General features: G+C 40.8%; 1 protein-coding gene across 4 annotated transcripts in view; it reads left to right on the forward strand.

The window, feature by feature from the left end:
- Window positions 1–4,423: 4,423 nt before the first annotated feature.
- Window positions 4,424–14,865, forward strand: part of CNOT4 (CCR4-NOT transcription complex subunit 4) — a 75,940-nt gene continuing 65,498 nt past the window's right edge. For 3 of the 4 annotated variants that reach the window (XM_079304530.1, XM_079304529.1, XM_079304531.1), the window contains exon 1: window positions 4,494–4,856. The gene's annotated coding sequence lies outside the window, so the exon portion shown is untranslated. Of the gene's footprint in view, window positions 4,857–14,865 lie in introns of all 4 variants that reach the window. The other variant, XM_079304528.1, reaches the window with a different exon arrangement.

A 14,865-nucleotide genomic window follows, 5' to 3' on the forward strand; every position in this document is an offset into this window, starting at 1 on the left:
GCTGTGAAAGTTTTATCCATTGAAGTCAGCTGCTGAACCCCTCTATTGTAACAGGCCCAGGTGACTTACCACAGCTGTCAAATGATGTCACTTCAAATATGGACTTGTAGAGCTAGCATTCTTTTCAAACCACTGAACTGAAATGCAAAGATAGGTTACGAAAAAGCTGTTTGAAATGCAGAAAGGTGGTTAGCCTGAAAATGCTGCTGAGGGAACTATTCCCATCATGTCCTATATTTTGTCATAGCTCTGCAACTCTTAGCCAGGTGGTACCCAAATGCCACCACTGGCAGGGGAAAATGAGCTGGATGAACCATGAGCCTCTTTCCATCTGTTTAGTGCCACCTTCTCTATTGTCTCATCGTGGTGCTCCACAAATAAGAACCCAATATTGTGTTCCCACTCTGCTTGCTACACATCTGGGCTTGCTGCTGCTCTTCCTGGCACTCAAATAATGTGGCAGCATCTCATGAGTTAAAAGGAATACAGATTGCAGGGCAGGCATATTTTTTGCAACAGCAAATGCAGAAAAAAAAAAAAAAAGCAGTAGCAAATATACTTAGGCTTATAATTTGTTAAGCATTCTTTAGCTTCCTTTCACATTTTATGAGATGAATTACCAAAATTAAACATTTCAAAATGCTGAGATTATAAAACACTTGTAATCAAACCTTTAGCAATATAAAATTCTTGAATTCAGGCCAATTGCTCTACAGTCTATTCCCTTATAGTGCACATGATGCTGACCTGCATATGTTACAGGAGATCTTAGGGCAAAGACTGTGCTCTATTTTTATGCACAGAGCAAAACAGTGCAGCCCTCTTGCTTTCTTGTCTGTATGGTCTCTCTCACTTCTGCAAATTAATATACTTTAGTACCCTTGTATGCAATGCTACATATCCTTCTGATTTATCCATTGCCTTTTGCTGTAAGGCTTTTTCTCAGCTCTTGGAAGCATGCTTCAAGGTGATGTTGCATAAAACTGCAAACTCGATTCCTGTTACTATTCAGGAGCAGGATACTATCTCATTAGCTCAGCATCTTCTTTCCTCCTTCCCATTCCAAGATCAGCACAGGATTTCTACAGAAAAGAGATGTAGAGAGAGTGAGGCTTCTTATTTTTCACACACTATGGGTTCCCTGAGAACAACCACTTCCTAGAGAAGCCCAAACTGGAAAAACAGATGGGCATGACATTCCAAAATTGATTTTAAAAAATGAAACTTTTGATCATTGGCACTGAGTTCAGTGCAGAAATAACAAAAAAATTGCAATTGATTTCTGACAACAAAGGCCCCAGTATGATGAGGAACTTTAACCTAACAGGTTGCTTAATGAATAAAAAATACTTCAAAAAGGAAAAGGAGGATAGGAAAGAGAAGGTCAAAGATTCTGTGAATGCGTAGGATCAAAAAAGGAAGGAAAGATGGAAGGATGTTTATGACAACTTGTGTTAATTTGGACATGAGCATCTAGATTCGGAGGAGTTTGGGACAAGGGAAATAAAACATGCAGCAAGATCTGCTGTAAATTGTGGAAAAAACCCAGCCCTCTGAAGAATATTAAGATGTTATGCCACTATTTAAAGTGCACTCTGAGGTAAGCAAATAGTGGGAGCTTCCTGGAGATCCTCACTACACCCTTTCCAGAAAACAGGAGTGATTTCTGTTTTCATTTGCAAAGATAGGCTCACTTAACAGGTAAGGTGTGCTGGGCCAGAGCTATGCTGAATAAATAAGGTTGTTGTAATGAAAAGAATGGCTAAAGCATTCCATTGAGATTCTCATTTTCCCCTAATAATTCAAAAATATAACAAAGATACATCTCTCTCATTATCTTTATAATACATTCATTTTTTCACTCTATTCTCCTATTCAAGAAAGGGCAGGACAATTAACTCATCCTGTTTCCCTGAGCAGCATGGAGATCTTCTCTTCTCATGGATTTCCAACAAGACATAGTGAACATCTGCCACTTGCTGCAAATATCGATCAGAGTGTTTATAAGGCTCCTCCACCTGCCCTTAATTTCCCAACAAAGCCCTTCATTATTATTTTGGAGTTAGTCAGAACAGTCATGCAGTTCCTTTCTCCAGTGCATTTGCCAAGTAAAAGGCATCATTAGTCAGAGAAGCAGAAAGATATTTGAACCTCCAAGAGTGAGAAAAGGAGCAGACACATCAATGACATCCATTGCAGTCTGCAGAGCAATTCTTATTTCTGTTTCAGTAAATAAGGCTGAATTTCTAAAAAACATGTTATTAACCATTGTATATCATTCTATAATTTCTGTGAGCTTTCTGTAGCAATCCATGGGGCTTTGCAGAAGCTTGAGAAAATTTTTTTTTTTCTATTTATGAAAACCAACTTTCAGTCTGAAGTATAGGCACATGCATTCAGCCACTGCTGCCAGCAGAGCTTGGGGTCATTAACTTTATAAAACTGGAAGTATTTTCTCAGTACCAGCACAGTGAAATACATGTGTGATAAATATTTCTAGCACACACATTATCAATCCCAGTGAGCAGAAAGTCCACATGTAGAGATGCAGCTGTATTGTTTCTTAGTTGCTGAACATTCAGACTGCAGTCTATACAGATGCTTTGCAACCTCTATCATTCTAAAGTCCCAGCATAATTACTCTCTATCCCAACCAAGCATGGAATTATTTGATCTCCATTTTTTTCCTGCCAGTATCAGTACAGCACCATTATGTCTCTAGTCCATTTTCTGGACCCTCCATTGTTTTCTCCAAACAGGTTGCAGCAGCCATTTGAAATGGTGGTGGCTTAACACTGGAGGAATCCTGGAAATAGTTTGGCTTCACACTAGACTGCAGAATCCTTGTAGGTTCCTACATTTGTTCCACGACAGTGACTGTGGATCATTGCCTGGGAGAACAATTTCTCAGTGCATGGTGTGAATCAATGCATGACTGCAACAAACATGGAAATAATTTCTTAGAAACAGTCCTGCTGAGTTATGAGACCCATTCAAAAGAAATGAAACCCAAACGTTTCCAAAAGTAAATAAGGTGTCAAAATGTGGTTAAGTAACCTTATGAAAGCAATTACAATTACTTAAAAGTAATACAATAATTAACTTAAGGACATCTTAAAACTTCAAAATGGCCACATGATGGCCTAGTGAATTATTCTTACCAGGTTAAAGAAGAGGTGGAAACAGGGCTATGGATAACTTTTGGTAACATCAGTCCAAGTAATCTTCATCCATGTAGATTTCTTCTTACCTTATTATTGGATGTTGCTGCTATCTGTTTGCAGGTCTCAGCAAAGTGACTTGGACAGATTTTTACTACGGGAAACAATTGTGAATTAAAATAAATCACAGAATTCACTTAACAGCCTCAATTCTGGCTCAAAATTGCAGCTTTCAATTATTTTATGTTTAACCTTTCTTTTCAAGTCAGAGTACTTGCTTTTATTTAACAGGAAATGTAGCTGGGTATTAGGTGTGTCAACAATTATATTACTTATATAAGTTACTTACATAATAGATACTTCTGGAACCTAATGGTTTACACACCGGTTGATAGGAAAATGTGAAAATAATAAAGTTTTTGAGAAATACATTGTTATATTCATACATTCACCTGAATTTGATTAACACATGCTAACTAGCTACTTTTACATTAATATATTAAGTATATGTTATAGTCTAAGATATATGCAGAGAAACAGAACTTCTCACATGTATAGGTGTTTACTTTCCATTTTATGTTTTGTTTTCTGAATAACCTTGATTTCACATGTCAAGACTTATGCTGAGAATAGCATATCTTTTTATGCAGACCTGGGTCTTGCCTGCAGCAAGAAGTAGTAAAGTTAATTTATAGAGTTTTCCTGTGGGGGAGATGCATATATCCGTCTAAAATGTAATATGCACAAGGTAACATTAGCTTGTTTTAGGAAGGAGATAAGCTATGTCAACACCAGTTCCACTGTTAGCAGAACAGGCGTATGCAGAGCTGCCCTGGCGGCTGCGGCGGGAGCCGCGTCCAGCCCCGACCGAGCCGCTGACCGCCGCTCCCCTGACACTGTAGCCAACAAACTCCGACGGGAGGTGTAGGGGATCGCTTCCACCCGGCAGGGGAAAAAAACCACAAAGCAATACCAATGACAGGGATAAAAAAAAATTAAATCAACCCAACGCTTGAAAACCGCGCGGTTTAATGTCCAGCAACAGGTGGCTGAAGTTGCAGGGAGCTTAGGGACGGGAACTCCCCGCAGCAGGGCGCTGGAACGGTCCTGCCCGGCAGAGAGCATGGGATGCCCGGCCTGGCGGAAGAAGACCGTGCGCCGGTAGGGCCGGACCGGCCACCGCCACCGCCACCGCCTCCTCCCGCGCTGCCCGGGCCGCCGCCGCCGCCTACAAATCCCGTCATGCCCCGCGCCGTCGCGGCCGCTGCCGTCGCGCCCCGTCCCCCCTCCCGCGCCGCTCCCCGCCCACTGCCGGCAGCGCACGCGCAGCGGGGGCGGCGTCCGGAGCAAGTCTCCCCAATGTAAGATGGTGGCCGGGCTGGCAGCGGAGCGCCCCGAGCTCGGAGATTGCCCGTCCCTCGCGTAAAGGTCGTCGGAGCAGCCGCCCGAGCGCCCGACCGGCCGCCGCCGCACGTCCCGCCCCAGGAGCACCGCTGCGGGTTTCTCCCCTCCGCTTCTCTCCTTCCTCGCCGCCTCTCTCCTTCCCTCCCCACCCTTCTCCTCCTTTTCCCCTCGCCTCCTTTCCCGCACGCTCACTCACTCACCCACCCGCCCGGCCGCCCCCGCCGCGCCGGGCAGCCTGAGAGGGAGAGCCGCGCACACGCACCGCGGGCCGGGCAGGCAGGAGGAAGGCGGGTGAGTGCGAGCTGAAGGCCGGGCCGGGGAGGGAAGGAGAGACGAGGAGGAGGCGGGGGGGAGCCGGGCCGCTCTGACTACGAGAGCGCCGAGGCTTCGCCGGGACGGCGCAGGCCGCAGCCCACCCGCCGGTGCAGCCCCGGCGACCGGAGGACGCGCCGGGCCGCTGTCGGGCGCCGAGGGCACCGGGCCGTGAGGGGAGGGCGCGGGGGCGAGCGGGCGGCTCCTCCTGCCCGGGGGCGCCGGGGAAGGGGCTCCCTCCGTGCTGCTGCCCGGAGGAGCCTGTATTTATTTCCTCCTCGCCGCCACCCCCTCCCCTGGCGCGGGGAAGCCCTCGGGCCGGGCCGGGCAGGGCCACCGGCCGGGCTGGCGGAGGGACGGTGGCCCCGGAACCGCTTGCATTTGCCGGGGCAGGCCGGCGCGGCCAGGCGCAGGCATCGCGGCGTGATTCACTTAGAATTTGCGTGGAAATTTCCTCTCTCCCCTTCTTCCTCTTCCCTGGAGCCAGACTCCATTTCTTCTTGTGATATGCACTTTTTCCCTGAGGGAGAGGCAAACAGCTGGTGAATGTCAGCCTCTTATTTTTGGTGTTATTTTGGACAGTCCGTGCAACCTCCTGAGATTTGTCTGTCAGTAAAACAACCGGTATGTAACTTTCTGTCTCCTGCTTGCAAAATCCAAGAAGCTCTTTCCATTTTGTGCATTAGCAGAAGTAAAAGACAAGGCTGTGTATGGGTGCTCATCTGCTTCTAGCGACGGTCCTACAGCTCTACCTGCCAGTTTAAAAGTGAGCAGCCGGTGCCTTTGTATGTACAGGAAAGGGGAGGGAAAATACACTAGATAGTTATCTTAAAATACTTTGTTACCATACCAGAAAGGATTTAATTGTCCATGGCTTGTATGCTTTTGTCAATGTGGTAATACCAAGTATGCCGTTCATAGGAGAAGCAGTTCTCTCCAGAGCATGTGTTAATGTAAGCAAAACCTATTAGCTGGTTAAAGCTGTGGAAATTCTAGACCTGCAGATGTTGGCTTACTCCTGTCCAAAAGTTTTAGAAGTTAATGTTGGCCAGTCACATGTTTGCTGAGCCTGTATAGGTTTCTAACTCACTGTGTTTTAACTGTCTGTATTTTGTTTTAGTTTTGAAATGTCTTGAACATCCCTGTACTTTGACTTCATATTCATGTAAACACGGTGTCTGGCACTAACAGAAGAGCACACATACTGAAAGATGAATATGTAGAAGAATGATTTTTTTTTTCTAACCCCTTTCACTGCTTTAAAAAGAAAGAGAAAAAATAAAATACAAACTTACGAAGAGCAGGGAATAAAACAGCTGTTTGACTTAAGAGGGTGAATTAGTTTCTGATGGCCTGCAAATAATCAAATATACTGCTAGTTTCATAGCACCACTGTAATAATGTAGTGATCTAACTCATGGTCTTGGATTCAGCTGTGCTGCACCTTGGGCTTTTGGAATTCTGTGATAGAGTTTCCATTTCATAAACAAGATGAACACATGCAAGTGTTTAGAAATGCTTGGCAGTTAAACGTGGCTGAATTGCAAACTAAGTTCATTTTAGGTGAAAGGATTGTTTTGGAAAGGAGGAATGCAGTGATAAAATTAGATCTTCTTTTGACTTGCATGTTTCTTCAGGTGTCTCTTTGTTAGCTTTTAAAATTAGGTGTGTTGAAGGATCCTAACAGTTTTTCTCTTTACAGAGAAAGAGTGGTGAGTGTCTGTCAGAAATAGTGCTCTACTAGTTTCTTGGTACCTCAGAAAATTTAAGAACATCCTTAGAGTGCCCACTAAATAAAGAACTTGGGTTAAAAAAGCTGGTGAGAGAGTATACATAAGTAAGTGACCTTTTTCGCTCAGTTGAAAGTAATCTTTATGTAGAAATACATGTTTTCCTTCATAGCTGTTGTTCATAAAAGTTAGGGTATTCTTTGTGAGTTGAATGTTTTTGAAATAGCTCTGACTGAGATCCTAAGTATGGGCCCTGAAGGCTTAACTCTGGCTACTATTTCTCAAAATCTCACCTGCCTCTTTGAAACAGATGAGATTTCAAATAGGGCGCTCTGTAAGCAGAGGTGTAACTGTTAAGTGGCTGATCATAGATTGCATCTTGGGCCTCGGTTGCTCTGGTAAGATGAGGCTGATCTATAGGCCTTAACACATGCTGAAAGGAAATTACTTGCTCAGCAAGACTGCTAGGGTCAAGGGTTCCTAAACTTTCACACGGTGAATAGTGCCTTAGGTTGTACAAACTACCTCTTGTCCCACTTACAGTTATGCTCTATTGCTGAGATAACTTGACTAAGTGCATATGTGAAAGACTGCATAACTTACTTTGCTTCAATGTCCTAAATACTTTCTCTTAAAAGATGTTCATGCTTGCTTTTTTTTTTTTTTTTTTTTTCCCAGTGTGTATCTTTCTACCTGCTTTGTCCCCTTTTTATTGGATGGTAAGAGTATGAAGAGCTATAGCTTTATTAATCAATACTCCCCATCCCTCTGGGCTGCCTTCTCCTGTATCTTGGAGATTAGTCTATGAATTTATTCTTTTCAGAAGGTTGGTTAACATTTTAACAAGTGTAAACACTTTTCTGGACTTGGAAAATTAAGCATAGCAGCAAATGTTTTGACATGGCTTGAGCTGCTGCTCAGGCCTTCTGGTTCTTCCTGTAAATAAATTGGGAGGGCAGTGCAAGTGTCTAGCAGGAAATAGGAATATAACATCTCTAAGTGAAAGCACGTATGCATTCTTGCATTAAACTGGATCAGTTAGGTGCATGTTTTTACCAAAATGTTTTGGTTTTTTTTCTGCTACATTAGAAACTTTGATGTGCTTGGTTTTTTCAGATGGCATTTGTCTTGTATGAGAATCTTCATAGTTTCCTTATTTCAAAATTGTGTTCAAGATTATACAGATTTAGTGAGTATTCAGAATACATGATTTTGGCTTCTGATTAACTGTTACTAGACCGACTCCATCAGCTGAAGGGGAATAATTAGTATTTACATTAGTGATTTACACAGAGTACTAAGATCAAGTAAGTTTTGTGGTGATAGGTTTTATTTTCTTTCCTTCCACTTGCCATTTCTGGAAACTTGACAACTCTGAGGTATTTCTAGTAGGAGTCTATCATCATGTAAAATAGGGCTTGCAAGTGTTTTCTAAACATATATGTACAAAATAAGGTATTTATAAATCTCATGCATGTGCAGCTTGAGGAAGCCTGCATCCAAAGCTATCAAGACAAATACAGGCCAAGGGAATTACACTTCTCATCCTTTTCTGTGTATCCTGAAAGCTATCTACTATGTTTTTATTCTGGAGCAGAATATGTTAGTGTTGGATTTCATAATGGTTCATCAGTTGTTAGTGTATTTTTGTTAAGCTATTTCATCTGCTGCTGGTTTTCAGATTGGGGAAAAATAAGTTGGGATCAGCATAAGGGGGATTTCTTAATCCTTTATTCACTGCGTTAAAAATGAAGGTGAATGTAGAGATCAAGCAAACGTGCTAGTGAACTTTGTGAAAAGGGAGCTTGGATCTTTGCTAAGGCTTGTTCTCTGATCAGTGCTGTCTGATTTTGATCGGGTTCTGTTCTCTTGCAAGGGAAGTGTGGAAGACTTCATCTGTCTGTGAGTAGCTTTCTAACATACTGTGATCCCAGCATCTGTTTCTTCTATCTTACTGTTGTCTTGAGAGCAATAGATGCCTAATATGAAGTGGGTTAAACTGACTATGAAATCTGATGTGAAGTAATTGTACTTCTGCATATCTTGGTTGTGACATGGAAGGTCCCTTGTTGTAGTGCAGGTTCTTGTACTGTCCCTTTCTGGCCTTCGAGTATTTTACTTTTCTCAGCTTAGCAGTCTTTCATTGCTGGAAGGTGATACTACAATATTTGGTATTTGATTGCAAGTATCAATTTCTAGCACTAGAAATTTAGAGTGGTGGTTTTGTTTTGTTGGGGTTTGTTTTTTTGTTTTCTGTTTTCAAAACAAATTAAGTGAAAGAAGATGCAAAAATGTCAGCACACTTCTGTCTTCACTTCTAATGGTTCTTCAAATTCAGAACAGAATCACATGAGCTTTGCAGGGATGGCCAGAAAATGTGATAGATGTGTGTACTGTGATTTTCAAGTAGCACTTCATCCCAGGTTTTACTTTTGCCCATTTTTAGGCCTTTTTTGTGGTTGAGTGCTTATGTTTCAGACTGCTGAGCCCTAATCTTTTCCTTACTTAACAGAAGATGCATTTATTTTTTCCCAGTGTGGATGTTCTCAAATCTTTTCTTCCATATAAGATTTGATATGCAGAAGTAGTAACTAAAAGGGTAGCAATCTTACCCCTGGTAAAATAAAATACACTACATAGGAAGACTTGCTAACAATTTTTCAGGTTAATTTGTTTCAGGAGCACTGAATTCAACACATGAGATTTATTTGAAAGCAGGCTTCATGTTATATTTTAGTTTAGTTTCTTTCACCTGTCTGGATTTAATGTGGATCCTGCTTGAATAGTGTATATTAATTTTAAATTGCAAGATACATAAGCTAAGACACCTTGAGTGTAAAATATTGTAGTTGCAGGTGGAGTAGTTTTGTTATTTCTAAACCTGTCTCTTATTACATTACAGTAAGTTGCTATCTTAAAAAAAACAAAACAGCAGAATTTGAGTGTAGGCCTGGGAGGAAGTAATTATATTTGTATGTGCTTTGGAACTGCCTACCTCAGGGAGTTTGTGGTAGAAGTTTTGATGAAGGTTATGTCCCAGATAGGTAAGCATGTGGTGACTGTTGTTCAGAGTTTGTGTTCTACTACAACCTAGAATTAGAGAAAAGCAGGATAGGGAAGAAGTATATAGCAATAATCACTAGATGTGGGGAGAAAGTATTCAGCTACTTTTTTGTCTTTCTCTGTCTTCTCTCCAGATATAATGAATGAAGATAGGTATGTGTAGCTATAGCTGTGCCTGTCAGTTAAAGACCTAAAGCTTCTCTCTGATCTGTAGATATTACCTTGGGCTGTTGGACATTGCAAAAATAGAAGCTATTCCCTGTCTTTGAATAGCTGCTGCTTCGTGACATGTGACTTTTTTTTTTTTTTATTGAATGAAATCTAGAATTAGTCTTCAGTATCTCATTCATAAAAGGTCCCCTGAGAGCTTTTAAACTAGCATAAAATAAAAGGCCAAAACTTGCTAGGTCAAAATTAGTATTTATAGGTCAGCATGCCCAATAGTTAATTTGGATGCATTTCCTTCAATCAGTGTGAACTGTAGGGGCTCCTATACTCCTGAAGATCTGTTAAATGCGTTGGTCTGAATGAGGGAGGCCCAGTAGCATTAATCCAATTTGTCTAGTGACTTAATCTTACTGCCATTTATCATGTAACTGCTGCTCCTCTGAAGGAGCCCTCTTGCATGTGTTTCTGTTGATCATTTAGCATGTTGAATCCCTTTTCCTAAGAAGGTAATCTTCCCTTTTATGAAACTTCATCCTAGGTTAAGGGTCAAATAATTTATAACTGAGGAACCACGTCAGAAGTTAATGCTTCCTCCCATCTTTGAGAGCTCCTTTGCTAATCCTTTCATTTAGTAAAGTGTATATTTAACATATTAATGTGGTTTCACAGTTAGTGGCAGACTGGTTCTAGAGTATAGGTGGCAAATCTGAAGCCAGAAGATGATTGCTGGTTTTCCTTTACATAACCGTTAAGTGTACATTGAAAATATGGAAGAACTGCTGGGAAGTTTAAGGGAATAGCAGCTCTTATATCAGGCTGTTTCCTGCACATGGGTAGTGTTATCATCTGGCTGGATTACAGTTTCATTTGAGTCTTGAATAGTAGTTAGAATTGTAAGCATACTTCAAGGTATGTCCATTCTTATGTTTTCACCAGTGTAATGGCTTCCTCCTCTCATTGAGCCTTTCTAGAGACATTAATTTCTTAAATTTTTTTGTTCATGGTCTCATTCTGATTTACCTTGAGACTTGTGATTCTCTGGAGGTGGGGCAGAGGCATACCTTGTTTGAGACCTTTTCCTCTGGTTAGTAAGGTATAAATGCATAGCACAGTAAAATTTGGTGAGAGCCAGCTGTGTTGTGTGACCACATGACTCTGACAGTCTGGAGAAAACACCAATACCTTGGGCAGAAGCTGCTTAGAATTGGTTCTGTAGTGTCTTTTCCTGGGAAATCAGCTATTTGCTTTTGACTTCTCTGTCCAAAAAGACAACATGGTACAACCATCTTTATAGGGAGTGGCACATGGCTTTTATTCTTTGAGAGTTGTATAGAGTATAAATAAAGTGAAGAGTCAGAAAACAGGCTGTTCTGGAGTAAAATGGTTATTCTGTCTCTACTTATAATTATTACCAGTTACTGTGAGGATTTTTTTTTTTATTCTTTGCACTTATGTATAAATTTTTGACCAGAAGTGAAGCAAAATTTGTTTTCAAACATACGTAATTTGGTGTAATGAGGTGAGAGGGAGGGTCAGGTTCCTTTCAGCATTTGCAGTGCTGTAGTCATCCGCTCTTAACAAATGAGCCAGTTATTACCAGCTGCTGTTTCTGCTGTATTCAGTGTGTGCCACCTCTGAAAGCATGGTGAAGGTAACCTCTACAGCAGTGCAGTGCAGCATCTTTTGATTGTACTGTGTTTTCCTGGGACTTGTGATGGACTCTAGAAAATAATATAGTATATGAAGGTATAAGGAAGGAGATGGACTCAGTGTCACTCTGTGTTTTATTTGGATTTTTGAGGGGTTTTTTTTATTTGCTAAATATAAAGTCAGATATCGAAGAACATCCTGTCAAAGCTGACATCAGCATAAATGTTTTTGAGGCATTCTTAGTGTCTTCATTTTGTTTTTTGTTTCTTCTAGTTTTAAAGGAACTTAAATCTGTCAGCCAATTATTTGTTCTCTTAAGGTGGTTGTTTGAGTTTTCTTATGGATTTTGGTTAGTGTGCATCTCATAGGGGCTTTGGCTTCTCCAAAGGAGCTGCATTCAGCTGCTCTTGGTTGGTAAAACCTCAGACCTGTCTCTTAGTATTAAAAAAATCACAGTATTTAAAGGGTATGTTGAGCAAGTGTATTTGCAGTCAACCTGAACTTCTGTGCTTTTTATAACATATTTGTTGCAGTCTGACAAATTGTTTGGGATTTCTTCAGTACTTCATATGTACCAAATGACTCCTTAACTTCACCTGAATGAGTTAATGCCGCTCCAGGTAGTGGAGGCAGCAGTAGATGGAATTGAATAAATCCAATACTACCCATTCTGCTTAAATTTCTGGAAGCTGATGCTGTTACTTCTCATTGTTCTCCCTTTTTTCTTCTAAGAAATTGCTTTATATGTGTCTGTTGCTAAAATTTGTTTACTACAGCATATAGATCATCTTCAAGCAGTTCTCTGTGTTCTGTTCCTCACTGGGATAAAGGTGCTTCCCTCAATGCAGGTCTTGATCTTTCTCAACTTTGTTTTTTAGTAACAAATATGTGTTTCCCTTAAAAGAAGTAGGCAGTTGTAGCTTGTGTACCAGATATGTGGGAATGAGTTTTTATGGTGTGGGTGAATATTGTACAAAGCAACTATCTTTCTGGATTTCTAGCAGGTATGTGGAATATGAGTGATAAGAAGGTTCTTTGACTCTCCGAAACTTTTCTGTGCTTCTCATGAAATGAATTGTTTGCTTTTTGAAATAAATCTCATTTTTTAAATTACAGGATGGAAAGTAGAGTAAAATGCTAAGTATTCTCTGTAGAAGCCAAACCAGCTCCAAACTGGGATTGAGTGTGACTGTGACATGGTAGATGTTTTTACCATTTTCTGTTGACTCAGATGTCAGTACATGTTATTGAAAAAGCATCCTGCTCTTGTCTGAGCAGATTATGTCTTAAGCATAGCATTCTTATTTTTCATACTGAACTCCCAAGCTGATCTTTCTTCAGCTAGTAGCTTAACTGATAGCTCATTGGATTTATTTGCTCCTGCATTTTAATTAGATGTACCTTTTATGTTATCCAACTGTTTTATTAATTACTAAAAAAGATACTTCATTGCCTTGAATTGTGCTAGAGAATTTCAGATTTTAGAGAAGCTTCACCCTTTGTCATTCTCAGCATGAAACAAGAAACAGGCCTCATTTCCACCTATTTTCAGATAGTGCCACAAATTTTAGCACAGGATGCATGCTATATTTGGAATTGGCTTTACCTCCCAGATACACATCAAGAAAAAGCTGAAATGGTTCACTCATTTATTTTTTTCCATTGGGTTTTGCAGTTACTAGCTACAGGGGCTAATGCTTCACTTACTTTTTCACTCTTTAAAAATTCTGGCTGTAGGTACCTTGGTGTAACTATTCTCTTTAAAGTGGAAGTGGGTTTGTATATATTGAACTTCTGTTGTATTTTTACAGTTCCACTGTGCCTTGTGTATTTACATATTAAGGCTATTATATTGTGTAAGAGCAGTGCTCATGGTAGGAAATTGTTATAACAAAACTTATATTTCTGAAGCTAGTGTTGCAAATGTAGGCAATGTTTCTCTGTTTCAAACATGTTCTCTAACTTCATTATCATCAACAGATCTATTCCATTGAGTAAAGTTTACTACCTAAGTGTTTGTAGGATCATAGCCTTGATTTGTAGTATTTTGGTTTTCTGCCTTGAACACCACCTAGATGCAATAAAATTCTAATGCATTTCTGTGTTGACTTAAGACTAAAGTGAAAGTATATCACAGAAAGAATCACAGAATGGTTTGGTTTGGAAAGGACCCTAAAGATCACCTCACTCAAACACCCCTGCTGTGGGCATAGACACCTTGCACTCACCCAGGTTGTTCCAAGCCCTATCCAGTCTGGCCTTGAAAACTTCCAGGGATGGGACATAAACATCATCTCTGGATAGCCTATTCCAGTGCCTTACCACCCTTGTAGTGAAGAATTTCTCCCTAACATCTAATTTAAATTTATTCTCTTTCAGTTCAAAGTTTTCACCCCTTGTCCTATCACTTCACTTGGTGAGTCCCTCCCCATACTTTGTGTAGGCCCCCTATTAGGTACTGGAAGGCTCTCCCTGGAGCCTTCTCTTCTGCAGGCTGAGCAACCTCAACCTCATAGGAAAGATAATACAGCCCTCTGCTCATCTGTGGCCCTCCTCTGCACCTGCTGAAACTGTTTCCTCTATTTATTATGCTGGGGACCCCAGTTAGTTATTCAGCCGCTAAAGTTCTGTTATACAGTGTTCATTCACCTTGCCTCTTCTCACTCTGTACTGAGGGGCAAACTTTTTTTTTTTTTTTTTTTTTTTTTGCAAAAGTAGAGTTTGCTTTTTTCCACTTGTGACTAAAGATACTGAGTGTGGATGGCTGAGAGTGAATCTGGGGGTGGTAGCTGCTGTCTCACAAGATTTAGGATGATGATGAAGAGGCTGACCAAATCCTCCTTGTTCCCTGTCTTTCTTGGTAGTTTCTCAAGGATTCTGAGGAATGATTTTAAGCCTGTGCAAAGGTTTATTTTGTTTTTTTCATAAGCTGGATGAGGAGTACAGACTTTTTTTTCTGATGCATTTGCTCCCCTTCAACTGTAAATGAAATACAGAATGTGGGTTGTCAAGAGAAATATGGAGATCTGTGGAGAAGATTGCTTTTTTTCTGTTAAGGAAGCATGACTGCTTCTTTCAGTACCTGTAGCCCACCCTCACCCCCTATCTCCCCCCAGCCTTTTCTTTTAAAAAATGCTGGAACACATATCACTTAATGATAGGAGGTATGAATTAAAGCTTTGGATTCATTTCTTCTTTTTCTTCACTCCTTGCCCTGGGATTTATTGACATGACATGAATTTTTCCAGTGGTTAATAATTCCTGATGTTATTTGCTTTGTCAAAGAGTGTGGGACTTTTTCTGAAGGGCTGTTACTGTCCTGAAATATTCATTGTTAGTCTGATAAGTAACTTTGGAGGACTGGGAAGGCTGATACA

This window comes from Erithacus rubecula, assembly GCF_903797595.1.
Source record: "Erithacus rubecula genome assembly, chromosome: 4".
Taxonomy (NCBI): domain Eukaryota; kingdom Metazoa; phylum Chordata; class Aves; order Passeriformes; family Muscicapidae; genus Erithacus; species Erithacus rubecula.